The sequence below is a fragment of the Miniopterus schreibersii genome (assembly GCF_964146895.1).
Source record: "Miniopterus schreibersii genome assembly, chromosome: 8".
Taxonomy (NCBI): domain Eukaryota; kingdom Metazoa; phylum Chordata; class Mammalia; order Chiroptera; family Miniopteridae; genus Miniopterus; species Miniopterus schreibersii.
In genome coordinates this window covers 44,548,351-44,563,593 of record NC_138109.1, presented here as the reverse complement: position 1 = coordinate 44,563,593, position 15,243 = coordinate 44,548,351, and the positions used below count along the sequence as shown (strand labels likewise).

The 15,243-nt window shown below is 38.8% G+C and overlaps 1 long non-coding RNA gene across 1 annotated transcript in view; it reads right to left on the bottom strand.

The window, feature by feature from the left end:
- LOC308560262 overlaps positions 1 to 15,242 on the bottom strand; it is a 57,998-nt gene extending 42,756 nt beyond the window's left edge. Inside the window, exon 1 of the long non-coding RNA XR_013999313.1 lies at positions 15,180 to 15,242. This is a non-coding gene — a long non-coding RNA (uncharacterized lncRNA). The remainder of the gene's footprint in view (positions 1 to 15,179) is intronic.
- Between the last annotated feature and the right edge of the window lies 1 nt (position 15,243).

Below are 15,243 nucleotides of genomic sequence, written 5' to 3'. Positions count from 1 at the left end.
GGCACACAGAACGGCTGTGCCTTCATGTCACTGCTGTTCTTCCCAAAGAGCTCCTCCTCTTCTCCTGAATCCCCACCCACCTGAAGAGCTTCTCAGCCCTCAAGGTTCATCTCAAGCACCTCTTTCTTTTTAAAGTCTTCCTCGATAATTTGTCTGAAGAAGAAAAAAAAGCTGCCAAATTTTCATCCCATTCCGGTACATTCAAGCTATTCCTCCCACTAAAGCCATTGATTCCGGGCAAGCCAAAAGAATGCCTAACCCAACAACCATGCTGTAAAAAACCAAAAAAACGCTCAGGCTATACTGCTTGTACTATATGATAGCATGAAGAGAGAAAGGCCACAGAAGGAGAGGTGGCATACATCACTTATACCCCAGACCTTCCTGGCCATTCCTGCCCATCCCAGCCACCAGATGCATGTAGGTGGGACCATGTCAGCCCACAGAATTGTGAGAAAGAATGTCGTGGGTACTTTAAGCCACTAAGTTTGGGGATTTAGTTATGTAATTATAGATAAGTGATATGTTTCCCATATTCAACCAAAGTGCAGCTGCTCAGACTTTCCACTGCATCACACTACTGTAATATAATATAGCTCTACTGTCTTACTTTTTACACTAGGATTGCAAACATTTTTGTTCCATGTCTGCTCCCTTCCTACTCTGTGAAATTCTAAATCCTAGCATACATCATATGATAGATAGTAAAGGATGTGAATAAGTCAAATCTGAATTGAGTTAGTGGAAGGAAGGGAGAGAGAAAGACGTTATGCTCAGTCATTGAAATTTCATGGTTAAATATTTCACAAGTGGAGCAGTTCCTGGAGCAATATAAAAACATCTTGAAGGTGAAGCTGACTGGCGTACAGTTGACTAGAGCAGAGAGTGGGAGCATCATCGATGATGGGGACTTGTGGCTTGCTATGAGGGCAGGAAGTTGTATGGAGTGGAATGGAAAGATTGTGAACTTCGGGAAAGGAGAGGCTGTGAGTGACAGTTTTTTACAATTATAACACTTTCAAAGCCATAGTGAACACTTAAGAAGATAATGGTCCAAGCTTCTGTCCAATGTATGCCCAGAGGAGAAAAAATAAGTCTCCACAGACTTAGGTGGGAGTTGTATTATGCTGATTTTCCTTTAAGCCATTCGAGGACTCCTCCTCAATAGCCTCCCCTGGCTCCTTTCTTTCCACTGGCAGTGAAAGCTTTCTGCCTAATCTTCTTCCCTATGCCTATTCTCTGGGTCCTCTGAGTTACAATTACGGCTTCAACCTCCACTAATTGATATCACCCAAATTTCAGCTTTCTGACTCCGTATCTTTCATGAGCTTCAATACTGTTATTTCCAATTCTCTTCTGAATATCTCTATTCTCTGGCATTTGGGATACATTAAACTCAAAATGTTAAAGGACAAATTGATAACTTTGCATTCAAAACATGGTTTTCCTCCTGTACTTTCCAGCCCAGTAAATGGCATCACTCCCCACTCAGTCAGCACAGAAAATCAGTACAATGGCTGAGAGCTTGGGTTCTGAAATTAGTCAAACAGAATGTGCTCAAATTTGGCCTCCATAAATTACTACCTATATGGTAACCTCAGCAAATAACTTTTCAAAACTTCAGTTTTTCTCATCTGTGATAATCCTCAAGAGCTTGTGAAGAGTATTAAATAAATGCTTCTCTAAACTCTCAAACCATTCATGCAAACTTGACTTCTTGAAGCCATCCTTAACTTTTCCCTTTCCCTTAACATCTGTCAAGCAACTGACCACCCAGTCCTGTCAATTCAGTTTCTAAAATGTATCTTAATACATGGCTTTGTCCACTGTCACTTCCATTGCCACAGTATAACAGCCAAACATACTTCAACACACCTATTACTAACCTAGTCTAAACCATCTTTCACACCATTGCCAGAGATAGCTTTTCAAAAATAGATCAGATCACATCCTGGTCTTTACCTTCAGTTTGTTTAACTGTCCTCTCCTACAAAAAATAATTTCAAACTCTAGTATCTGATGTTTGCAATCTTTCCTTAAATTACCTTTTCAGTCTATCATTTCCCACCCTTCCCTATATTCCCAAACATACTCTTCTGCCTTCTTATCTATTTCCTTTCCTACGTCTTCAGCCCCCACTTCTCCTCTGAGAATTCCTTCTCCAGCTCAAATGTGATTTCCTCGCTGTCGCCTTTGCAGAACCCCCAAGTGACATAGATTGCTCCCTCATCTGTTTTCCCACAGGACTGTGTACAAACTTGTCACAGCCTTTATCACACTAGAGTATAGTTATTAATTTATTTGTCTATCTTCCCAGCTATACTCTGAGCTCCTGCACAGAGGCAAGGATGGTGAAATATTTATTCTTGCATCACCAGTCCCTAACATAGTTCCTGGAAAATACCAGTACATGTGAAATGCTCTGTTGGGGGAACATATGAATGAATTAATGAATGAGTGTATAAAGAAACTAAGGAACTTGAATGGTGCTTGCTATGTTATTTGAATATTAATTAAATCCAATCCTTAAGGTATAAAAAAATAAAATCCTTAAAAGTAGGTATAAATTTAAAATATATGATCTCTAAGTATCTTCCCCAACTCCAAAATTCTAAGATCATATTGTGAACTGGGCTAAAGCTTTTCTCCAGGCATGTAGGATTAGAATCTTATTTGGGACAGATAAATTTGTAAAATAGGACCTAATGGGTTGTTTAGGGTGAATATCCAATTAATTCTATCATATTAACTTTAATAAATTATATTTTATAAAGTTTATACTTTTCAATTAAGCAAAATTGAATTATGTGCAATAGTTCATCTTTTAAAATGGTAACATGGCGAAGAAAGTGCTCTTTTTTAAAACCCTGTCAGCTTGAGTGACATGTGAGTACCCAGCACTAAGCATCTGTTAGGGAAATTTTATTACTCTGTGTCTGTCACTAGAAAATTGGAACAAACATTGCAAGACCTACCCACTTAAAATGTTATGATGTGTTTTTAAAACTGCTTTCCACAGAAGGCCTTTTATTTTATTAGAAAATTATAAGCAAACAAGTCTTGTTTAATGGCTTTCAAAGTATAAGCACATTTCATGTCAAAATTGTATCACACTCAACTGCCTACTTGTGTGAGAAATCTGTCAAGCTCTGGTGTCCAAGAAAATAGGGCAGCACAGTGGAAGATTTCTTGCTGAGGGGTACAATGTATGCTCAATTAAACCAATACAGCCTGTGTAATGGTCTGAGTCCATCTTAGCAAGAACTGTCAACTTTCTCTTCAGGGATCAAAATTTTCCTAATGCCTGGACTTTTTGGTGGCTCCCATGTAACAAGAGATGCAGTCTTGAGTTTCTATTTCAGGGAAAGTTGGGCTCTTATTTTTTCTTCCCTTAACATTCAAAAATCCATGTAATTTTACCTTCTCTTACTCTCCCTTTCCATACCTCTACTAGCTTGCTAAATATTTTAACTAACACATTAAAAAAACATGCATGAAATGCTAAAATTACAGCCAGTTTTTCAGAGGAATCAACTGTTATTTGCAGTGTCGTTTTACTTAAGAGTCAACCCCAAGTGCTTTATCTCCTCAAATATCAAAAAACATCTATACATGCTCAAAATGAATTAGTTGTTAATAAAAAAAGGGTGGAAAAATCCTAGAATACCCCAATGTCCCTTTAATAATGTGTACTATGTGATAAATTTATAACAATTCTGTTTCTCTAAGGCAGCAGAAATCACGTACAGAACTTTTCCCCAAAAGAGATGACAATAAATATATAATACTTAAGATACTGATTTTCCTATATGTTCTTTAAAAACATGACTTCTGAATATGAGAAAATGATATTGTATGTTACTAAGCTGCCATCTACTGTGCTTGTTCACCCAGTACACAATATCATCTCTTACAGGCTTGCCTTTAACAATGAATAAGTGAATTTTCCCCCAGCTGTTTCTTCCCATTCTTTCTCTCCCTAGTTCTAGCCATGTGTACTTTTAAAGACCAGGAAAAAAACTGTTTCAATTAATTATAGTTCTATCAAAGCCTTTCACATCATTTAAGACTTAGATTGATTATTCACGGTGCCATGAAGACATGTCAGTTAGAGACAAGAAGAGGTTTAGAGAGGTTTACACTCTGCAGAGTGCCACCTGTCTCCAAAGGGCACATTCATTAAAAAGCTCCAGGTGCAATTTGTGGGAGCAAAACAGCATAATGAAGTTCTTTGCCTCCTTGTTCACTTTTTGATTAATAACATCCTCCTTCAGGTCTAGCAGATTGTGCACCAATGTTCGCAGCAACAAACCTAAAATACCAGCCTGCTTTTCTATCCCTCTCTGAATTGAGTAAATTGCCATTTATCTGTGACCGGAATCAAAAGAACATACAAAAAGGGGGTATTTCTGGTACAATCTACTTTTATAAGAAAAGAACAGCTAATAAGCCAACTGAATGATAGGTATTCAATAAACCACATTTAATATGTGTCACTGATCAAATTCTACCTAATCCTCTCTGTCCTATATCCACACACATAGAAATCCAATTGATATTTATAGAGATAACCTGAAGGCATTGTAAAATTCCAAGTTGTCTCCTGAATCATAAAAATGGGAAATAAAACTGGCATTTATCAAATACCTACTATTTACTAGACATTTTCACTGCCACGATCACATTTTATCCACATAACAGCCTAGTCAGGTGGATGTTATCCTCATTTTCACCAGTGAATGTGATTGAGACTCAGAGCTATAATATGAACTAACATTTATTGACTGCTTACTATTTTCCTGGCATGGTGTTTATTACTTAAGAGGGATTGCCTCAATTAATCCTCACAACCACGTTATGCAGTAGACACTATCATTATTCTCATTTTATTAGGGGTCACCAAGATGTGAACCCAGGCAAACTGGTGCCAATGCCTAAACTGTTAACCCCAATATTGTACTACTTAGAAGTGTATTTGTGCACTTTATTGTTAAATTAGTTATATAACTTTGTTTTGGAAAATTGGGGATACCTATTTGGTACACATAACTTTCAACTGTTCTAACTTCCCTACTAATAGCTATTAATACTTGCTTTTTATTGTACGTTTACTGTCAAGCATTTTACATACATTATCTCATTTGAAATTCACACATGTATATAATGTTATCCTCATTTTACTGTGATAAAACTGTGGTTTGGAAAATAATAATAATAATAATAACCACAGCAAATGCATGGCACTTTCTATTGCTAGACACTCCTCTTAGAAAGAGTTTTAAATATAGTACTCATTTAATATTGACAAAAACAATATAATGTATTATTATTCCTATTATACAACTGAGAAAACTGAGGGGTGGCACTTTGACCAATGTTACACAGCTAGCATGCAGCAGAGCAGGAATTCTAGTTCAAAAGCCCATGATTTTAACCACTACTCTAAACTGTGGAACAATTTAAAGTAGTCATTTCCTTATTTATCGCAGCAAATGTTAGCTACATGCCTTAACTATAATAGCATTTGTCACAATCAAACAAATCAAAAAGCTTCATGATATGTGTTTTCTTCGTTTCTCATCTGATTTTCACCTCAGAACTATTCTAGCAGGCTTGTTTGTTGTTCCTGAGCTCCCAGGTCCTCCTCCCAGTCTGGCCCACACCAAATTCCAACTATATGAGTCAGAATTCCTGATTGCAAGTGACAGAAATCCAATGCACTATAACTTAAAAAGAGTGTGTTGACGTGGCTTATGTAACAGGGAAGTCCAGGGGATAGACATGGCTTCAGACAGAATGAAATTCAGAGATTCAAATGCTATATTCAGAATTCACTTTCTCTCCCCACCACCTTACCCCTCTTCTCTTTCTTTCTCTCTTTAATTCTCTCCATCGATCAGCATTCATTGTCTCTACTTAACTTTTTTGTGTGGGTGGGCTCCCTCTACATATTGGGTATCACATTCCCATTTACCAGCTTAGGAACCCCAATGGAGTGAGAACGGCTCTCTCCCAACATTCCTAAATGAATCCTAGGGAATATTCTCATTGGCTTTTCCTAGTTCACATATCCACTCTTCAACCAATCCATGACCAGGCAAGCTAACACACAGGATTGGATTATCAGATCAGACTCACACAAATCAGAAACTTTACCTAGCATCAAGCTTTACTAAAAATGTCAAGAGTACAGGAAATCAAAAGACAAAGCAAAGAAAGGTCTAGGATATTCTTGCCAGGTTGTTCCTATCTACTGGCTCTGAAAAATAGACAAGGTCTCAATGTCAGGTTTTGCAGATTTGTACAAGCATATAACTTATGAAACATCTCCATTTTATATCTCAGAGAATTGTGTAGCTTACATAACATTCTCCTGAGAGGTCATGTTCCATAAATCAATAGATTCCATGTTTATACTGTAAGCAATCTTTACCAAGGGAGAGGCTACTAAGGACATTCGGTAGATAAGGCCTCATCCTCCTGCCTAAAATCATTATTCTATTTACCCGGAAGTCCTGATGACAAAGAGATTAAGCCAGATCCCCTCCCCTCTTTTTAGCCCCTAGTGGTGGCTCACAGGTAAAAGAAGTGAATGGATCTTAGGCCAGCTGCTTTACTCCTTCCCCCTGGGAGACTGGGCACTGAGATTCCCAAACTGCTTGGGATTAAAGAGAGCACCATGACTGACAGTTCTATTGGAAGCACCTAGAGTTTCCAGACAATAGGAAAGTAAATATAAATTTTGACTGCTCTTGCCTATTACACTACTTCTGTCTAGAGAAGAGACTCTTAAGAGTTGCGATGCTGTAACTTTCCTGTTCCTAAACTTTGTCTACATCTCTCTAGTTTCAAGCTGTGAAAAACTCTCCAATTTTGTCTTTTGCTCATTTCCAGGAACACAGGCAAAAGAAGTAGTGACAGCAAAGAATGGGAATAACTATGCCAGATCTAGGGCTCTGTAGGAAACAAAGCCAAAGAAATGCTTAACAAGGCTGTTTTACCGCCAAGACAATGAGATCTCTGTTGGTTCTTGGCTTCTTAAAGGAAAGATTTCAATCAAGAGACAAAGTGCAACAAAGCAAGCAAGAATTTATTGGCTGCAGCAAAAACACACAGTGAAATGAGGAAGCAACAGGAGAGCCTAGGCTGGTCTGCTCTGGCTCACTGGGAAGTCAGGGAGAAGGGGGCCTTGGAGACAGGTTCAGGGGGTTAGCCTGGGATAAGCTGCCACTGCCCATTGCTACCTCGGTTGCAAGTCTCATGGGGTCCCTTAGAGTTTAGGGGACATGTGCCTGTGGGAAAAGGAGAGGGGGAAGGGAATTGCACAAGCACGCTCCCCTGAGGAAGAGCATGGTCAGGGTCCTTTGTGTTGAGGGTATTTCTCTCTCTCTCTTACAGGTGGGAACCTTAGGGGAGTTCTCAAGGGAGGGGCTCAACAGAATATTCATCAGCTTTCCAGCTGTGCTCTTTCACAGTCATGATCTCCACTGATTGGTCGGCACCAGGGCAGGGGGTCATTTGTCAGTGCAGTCGATCCTGAGGCAGCCATGGTGTCACTTTTCTGGTTTTGCTGCTTTTTGGAGCGTGGAGCTGAAACACAACTGAGGCCTAGATGTTATCTTTAGAGAGGAAAAGGTCACGGAGGTCTAAACCACATGACCAGAGATATGCTAGGGAAGGAAAGGTTACCCTGGAGTTCTTGTTTTCCCAGTTTTGCCCCTTGGTAGGCATCCTGGGCTTTCCACCCTGGTGACCTTCTGTACCTGGCCCATTGTCCTTGCTCTCCTCTTGTCTGTCTAACTGCTATAAGGCCACAAGGAATTTTTAAGTGGAGGATAATATCCCAAATAGGTGCTTTCCATCCAATTCTCTTTATGTCCTCACAGCTATTTGCCTACAGATATTCTAATATAGCTACTGAGTTTCTTCTACCCTAAGCAAGCACAACAACTATCCTATTGACCTTATAATCCAGCAGGTATTTTATGTTTGGCCAAACAGTATTTATTTTTAGGTTGAACTTGAAAGTCTTTGAATAGCTCTTCATCATCTTCCTCACTGCCTGGTGTCTTACACAGGCCTGCTTCATTCATTTATGCTACTGCCTGGTGGTCCCTGCAAACAATTCAGTTTCTGAGCCATGGTTTAAGGACTTGATTTCTGCTAAACTAAAAATTTCTTTAAAAGAATGTATACTTTAAATTGTTTTTAGTTATTTACACCAGTGTGAATGAGTTTCTCAACTGTTTTTCATTGGAAAGAAAACTAAAACTAAAAAAAAGAAAAGAAGTTTTTGACTCAGGGTAAGACTTGTCGATGTGAGAAATGTCCAAACCTACAGAGAGTTTTTATAAGAGTTTATTTGAGCCAAACTAATGACATATGCCAGGAGCAAGATCTCAAATGCACCAGAGAATGACAGTTTTTCAGCTTCTTTTATGCATTTGAAATGAAGGAAGGAATATAAGGAAGATTACAAGGAGGTGGGAAAAAGCAAGATGGGGAATGGATTAAAGGATAGTTAACAATGGAAGCAGGCATAGAGGGGATAAATGGTGATGGAAAAAATAAAATAAAATTGAAAAATAAATAAGTAAATAAATAAATAAATGATAGTTAGCAAGACTATGTGCTATCCTGAGGGTAGTTCAACAGTGTGTTAAGCTAGATGCACAGAAACAATAGAGTGGGCTTGCTTAGGCAAAGATAAACCTTTTACTAAAAAGTTATATACCTGGGGCATGACTACTCACCATGAGCAGCCCAGTTAGGAATTTATGATCAGATCATCCATTTGAGATTACTCCCTTTTTTTCATCCACAGACTGAAGAAATAAATTGGACCAGGACTAGTGTGAGCCAGACATCTCGTATACAAAGTTTAAGGAGGTACTCTCAGGTGACACCTTCAGGCTGAGTACCTGGGAGAGAATGCCTCCTTAAATTTCACACCCCTTGTGACTTGCTTGCCTCATTCTTGTCCCAGTCCTGACGGGTAAAGTTTAACCAGACTTGTTTTCTGTTACTGGTAATGAAATAACCCTGATACATTTCCCTTCCCCACCCATGAACTGGGAGAGTTGTTCCTCCTGTGAACACCCATAATATCCTCTACTTATGCCTACACTTACAACACTGCTTTCTAACTCTCTTTATACATCTGTATTCACCAGCACTCTGTAAGCTTCTTAAAGAGGCTATGATATTGTCCTCTTTATAGCTATAATATCTAGCCCTGTCCTGTTGAAGTGAATGAATGAATGTGCTGTTAGCATCAAGCATCCCATTCGTCCTGTGGCAGGGAACATATGTGAAGTTGTGTGGCAGCTAAAATTTTTATCTTTGCTACAAATTGATGGCAAATTTCAATAAAGTTTTATTCTAATTATAATAATTTTTCCCATAAATTTGCATGTAATCTCAGTATTGTTCATTTTTTTAACATATGCGCTCAAGAAAGCACTGTGTTAGATTTGCAACTGATGCCTTATATATGCTTTGCCTTTCAGTCTCCAGCAGGGCCAGCCTCCTTGACCTAAATAGACTTCTCCACTCCCACATGGCTAGTAAATGCTATAATTAATTTATAAAGGACTCTGAAACACCAGCTGGCAAAATCTCCTATTAATGGCTTGCACAGAACAAAAAGAACATTTAAGTTGTAGGAGATTTGTAAAGTATGTATGTATGTATACTCACATTTTTTAATCCACCTAATTTCCAAGAACATCAAATTGTAAAGTGTACTAAGTAAGCAATGTTTAATAATTTCTTCTCACTTCTTTCAGTACATTTAGTTCAAATTGTAGAAAGAAATCTGTGTGAAAAAATATTCTCAGAGATGTATATTTGGGGTACTTGAGACTTGAACGTCTATGAATATCCACAGACAAATCCCAAGCACTATAATAAACTATTTTGTTCTTAAAGGAATGTCCAAGAGAAAAAGGTAAACAGTCAGTTTAAAGATTTCTCAATGCTTTGAGAGAGTGACAACTATAGTGGCCATTTCTTGGAGTATTTGTCTATTCAATAGCCACGATGAACAGAATTTTAAGATGGCTTCCAAGATTTTAGCACCCTGTATTGTACCCTCCCTTTGAGTGTGGGCAGGAACTGTGAATATGATGGGATGTCACCACTTTGATTAGGTTACATATACCACAAAGGTGATAGAATCATTTTTCCATGATTATATTACATTATATAAGACTGCTCTCGTGGTGTTGGTGGTGGTGGTAATAGTAATGGCAACAGCAAGAACATATTGTAGAGAAATTCTTCTGCAGAATTTGGAGAAGTAAACTTCATGTTGTGGGACGGCCATGTGATTAGAACCTGAGGGAGTCTCTAAGAAACAAAAGAAAGCCCTGGCTGACATCTGGTAAGAAAATGGGGACCTCGGTTCTCTAGCTGCAAGGAATTGAATTCTATCAAAAATCTGAATGAGCTTGTAAGATGACCCTGAGCCTCAGATGAAATTGCAACCCCAGTCAACACCTTGATTGCTGTCTGGTGAAACCCTAAGCAGAAAATAAGCCATGCTCAGACTTGACCCACAGAAACTGAGAGATAATAAAAAACGTTGCTTTAAGCTCCTAAGCTTGTGGTAATTTGTTACACAGCACTAGAAAACTAATACAAGAACCAACTGCTTTTTCTTTTCCCCAGGTGTTACCCTTTTCCCATCGGAGTGCCTCCTAGCAGTCATGGTTGTATATTACACCTGACATGGCTGATAGGTTCTGACCCAAGCTAGCACAACTAGAGTTTTTGTCTGGAAATATAAAGTTGGGGCTAAAATATTTGTTTGGAATCTCTTGAATGTGAGAGAGATATAACCAAGGATGCTATTCTTCTGTCCAGCGCTGCCTCTAGGTTATACAAGGTCCTGGGGGAAATATTTTGAGGTAGGCAGGGTAGAAGCTATCTGTAGCAACAATTTGATTATAAAATTACAAAAATCATGGGCCCACGTGAAGTGTAGTATTTATTGATAAGTTTTGGAGCAAGAAAAGGTACTAATATAGATGTTTATTGTCCAATCAGTGCACGTGAAAAATTTTCATGGTTTCCAGGATCCACTTATTTGTGTTATTTATTGTCAAAGATACCATTCCTGGCTAATTTCATATATCCCACTGCAAGTAAAAGGTAGCAACACTATTATTATTCACAATGCTATGGCTCTTTAGAACTTTTTTTTGGAACGTATTTTAATTGAAACAGTATAGATCGTCTTGCCTCTGCAGTTCCCTAATGCCATTAATTTAATGCTGATTACATTACTCATCTCGTGGCAACATCCACTGTGCTGCCCATGAATCCTGGCTTCCAGACTCTCTAATGTTGTTAAACTGCTTTGTTGATATGACCACAAATGCAAGTCTTACCCAGAGAATGCAGGAGAACGTAAACAATCTGTTTTATGATCCTGTCAAATTTATCATTTAGAATTTTATAGCATTTATTTACAGAATTTAAAGCATTAATATAGAACAACACATCTTCCGACCATGTCTTCTCTTATACTGTCTCAGCCTTACTGCATGGCTACAATGTGACCCTTTTAATGTTGGCTGCAGCCAGACCTGCCACACACATTACCAGTGATGAGGATAGGCAAGGAGCCCTGGGCAGAGCCAACATCACAACTGTAAGAAATCTCAATCACCATTAAAGCCAGAGGGTACCGAGGTATCAGTGATACTCTGGTCACAAGGGGGTCTGGGATCACTGGCTTTGCCCTTGAAGTTGGTATATTTAGCAAATATTTACTGAATGAGAAGATAGGTGGGATATGATGAGATGGGTAAATTTAAGTATTTATTTTTTAAACTTCTTATTGAAGTTGAAAATAATTCCCAAATCACAAATGTTGTGAAAAGTTGGCGTAAGTGGAGCTATCTTAAAACGGAGTCAGGGCAGCCACTGCAGAGGAACTGCATTGCACGTCTTATTCCTTGATCCTTTGGAATGTACGAACTGGGCAAAATCACCTATGGACTGGGCCAGGGCAGCACTGGCTTCCCAACAACTGTTTGTAAAGCTAACAGGAAAGCAGGCCTCCTGATTACAAGAACTGATAAAGACAATCTTTAGAATCAGAAAACAGCCATATATAGCTAAGGAATAACTTAGCTTATTAGCACAAATGGAAATTTCTCCCTTATTCATGAAATTATTTCCCTTCATTTTCTCATAAAACCTTCTTGCCTTCACCCCACAATAGGAACACTATCTGGGTTTCTGCCTGAATCAGTGCTTCCCAAATAGCTATTCTTTGATCTCAAATAAACATTTGTTGCCTCTCTCTTTGGCCTTTATTTTCAGGTTAACGGCATGCAGCTCAATGAATTTGTATAAGGTGAAGATAGCTGTGTAACCAGAACCCAGATTATGACAAAGAATATTATCAGGACCCTCAAAGGTCTCTTATGTCCCTTTCTAGTCACTATCTCCTCCTCAGGCCATCATTATCCTAGATTAGTTTTAGCTGTTTTTGAACTTCATATACATGGAATCAGAAAGCACATACTAGTTTGTGACTGGCTTTTTCAATTTAATATTGTATTTGTGAGTGACATCCATACTGTTCAATGTGTTTGCAATTTGTTTACTCTCGTTGCTATATATAGTATTCCACTGTGTGAATATATGACAATTTATTTACCAGGCTTATTTATTCATAAGTAATTGGAAACTTCTAGTTTGGGGCCATTATGAATAGTGCAGTGATTAGCATTATTATACACATCTTTGGTGAACTATGTGCATTTCGATTGGGAGTATACTTAGGAGTGGAATTTCAGGTTTGCATATATTCCAATTTAATAAACTCTGGCAAAGATTTTCCAAAGCAGATGTGTCAATTGACACTTCCACTAGCAGTGTGTAAGAATTTGAGTTTCCCCACACTCTCTCCAGCACTTGGTATTGTCTGAATTTTTCATTTTAATCATTCTGATGGATATGTATTGGTAAATTACTCCTGCTAAAATGGAGTAAGACTACTGCAGCCTAGCTTTCCTACTGATTACAACTAAAAGTTCAGGACAAAATACAAAAAGCAAATACCTGAGAACTCTGAAGAGCACGCAAAAACAGATTGGGGAGGAGAATCAAAACTTGCGAGAAATGCCCTGTGTGTTTGTTTTTCCTGTTTTCTCTCACAGCTTTGACCTGAGCCCTGGCACCTAGTGAACCTGTGATGGCAGCACAGGCAGCAAAAACTGAGAACAAAAACAACATATTTCTAGCTGGTTGAATGGGAAAAGGGGCTTTCTGTGAACCAAAGTTTGTGGGAAATATCTGGCTCTTTTTCCTCCTTTTTCCCCTCTGGGCTTTCACCTGGGAGCTAAGGCCTAGGCTTGGAAAGCTCCAACACCAAGAGAAACCCTATCTTTCTAGACAAGGGAAATGGGAACGTGGGCCTCTCAGGTCTGAAGAGTATAGAGGTAATACACATTTTTTTTCTCTCTTCTCTCACCTCTTTGTCCCAGTGTGGACTCTAGTCAGCTGCTGTAGCTATGCAGGCAGCTAAAACTCCAGGAAAAACCTCTTATTTCTGGCAAGAGGGCCAGGAAAAGGGGCCCTGCAAAACAGAGAGTATGAGAGGGATATCAAAAAGGGGAGAGCTGGAGAAGGGGACCCGTAACTCTGTGTGTGAAACCACATTAAGTTCCGTGCTCACACCTAAACTGAGCACCTGCAAGACATAAAGCTGCATAGCAAAAGATATGTGAACTCAACTACAATGTCAAAGTTCCAAAATAATCCCTGAGTGTTGTATATGTAGAACAGACTCAAAACAAAACAAAGCCTCTAAAAACTGACCTGACAGGGAACCAGCACCCATAGGAGGTGAGACTAAACTTCTAATATGAATAAAATTGGATTGATTGCCTCCTAAAATAAAATAAATCAACATTTCCCAAAGGCTTTTAACAGGACTCAGGGTGTATGCGACATAATATTCAACTTGTCCAGGATAAAGACCTCAATTACTCAATATACAATAAATTAAAAAATACGACTGGCTCTGAAAGAAAAATAAAATCAAAAGCTGCCAACCTCTAGATGACCAAGATGTTAAAATTATCAGAAAAAGACTTTAAAGAAGTTATTATAACTACAAAATAGTTGAAAACATTCCCTCTCAGGTATATCCTTGCATTTCTGTATCCTAATCCTTGCATAAGAATGTTTACACCAGCGCTGTCTGTAAAGACAAAACCTGGGAAATAAAAGGGCTAAACCGCCACACAAAGGAATACTATCGGCATACAGCAGGAAAGTTAAGAAACTACAGCTACGTGCGTGCAAGTATATGCAACAATCTTGGAAGAATTTAGAAGCACGTTGTTGAGAGGAAAAAAATTAACAGACTATTACATAACTATTCTTGTAAAGCTCAACCACTTATCAACTTAAACGTACACATACATACACTAATCTTTTTTAAAAAAGCAAAGGAATCAACCCAAAATACAGAAGAGTGTTACCTCTGGGCGAAGGCAGAGGATGGAAAAGAATAAGCCAGTCAGAGAAAGACAAATGCCATGTGGTTTCACTTCTATGTGGAATCTAATGGACAAAATAAGCTAAGAACGAAATAGAAGCAGAGGCATGGGAACCTGGAGCCGACTGACAGCGTCAGAGGTCGAAAGGTGAAGCGCTTAAGAAAAAAAACTGTATGTGTACATATCACATAGAAAACTACATATATATAAACTATATATGAAATACTTATGTAATTATATATAGACTATATGTATCACACACACAGACACGGACAACAGCGTGGCGATAGCGGGAGGGAAAGGGGGTGGGGGCAGGTGGAGGCGGGAAAAGGGGGAGGACGGACGGGGAGGGAAAGAGGCCGCTTGGGCGGTGATTGCACGATGCAGTGTGCAGAAGTTTTGTTGAAACCTGTACGGCTTTGCGAACCGATGTCACCCCAATAAATTCAATAAAAAAATTTTTAATTTTTTTTGAATGTTGGCAATATTCCAACTCAAAAATGACTGGTGTGTTTCCATGTGTACACTGCTTAACTGTATTTATGTATCAAAACCAATAATTTTCTAAACGACATCGCCTGTACATAATAGAACAAAAGTTTCCACCTTTTATTAAAATAAGTCTTCCAAATTTTTGGATAACCCTCCGTGCCTCACCCTTTAAGAGCAGACCGAGCGCGAGCCGCAGTTCCCTGACCCGAGCGGAATGCAATCACTTCCG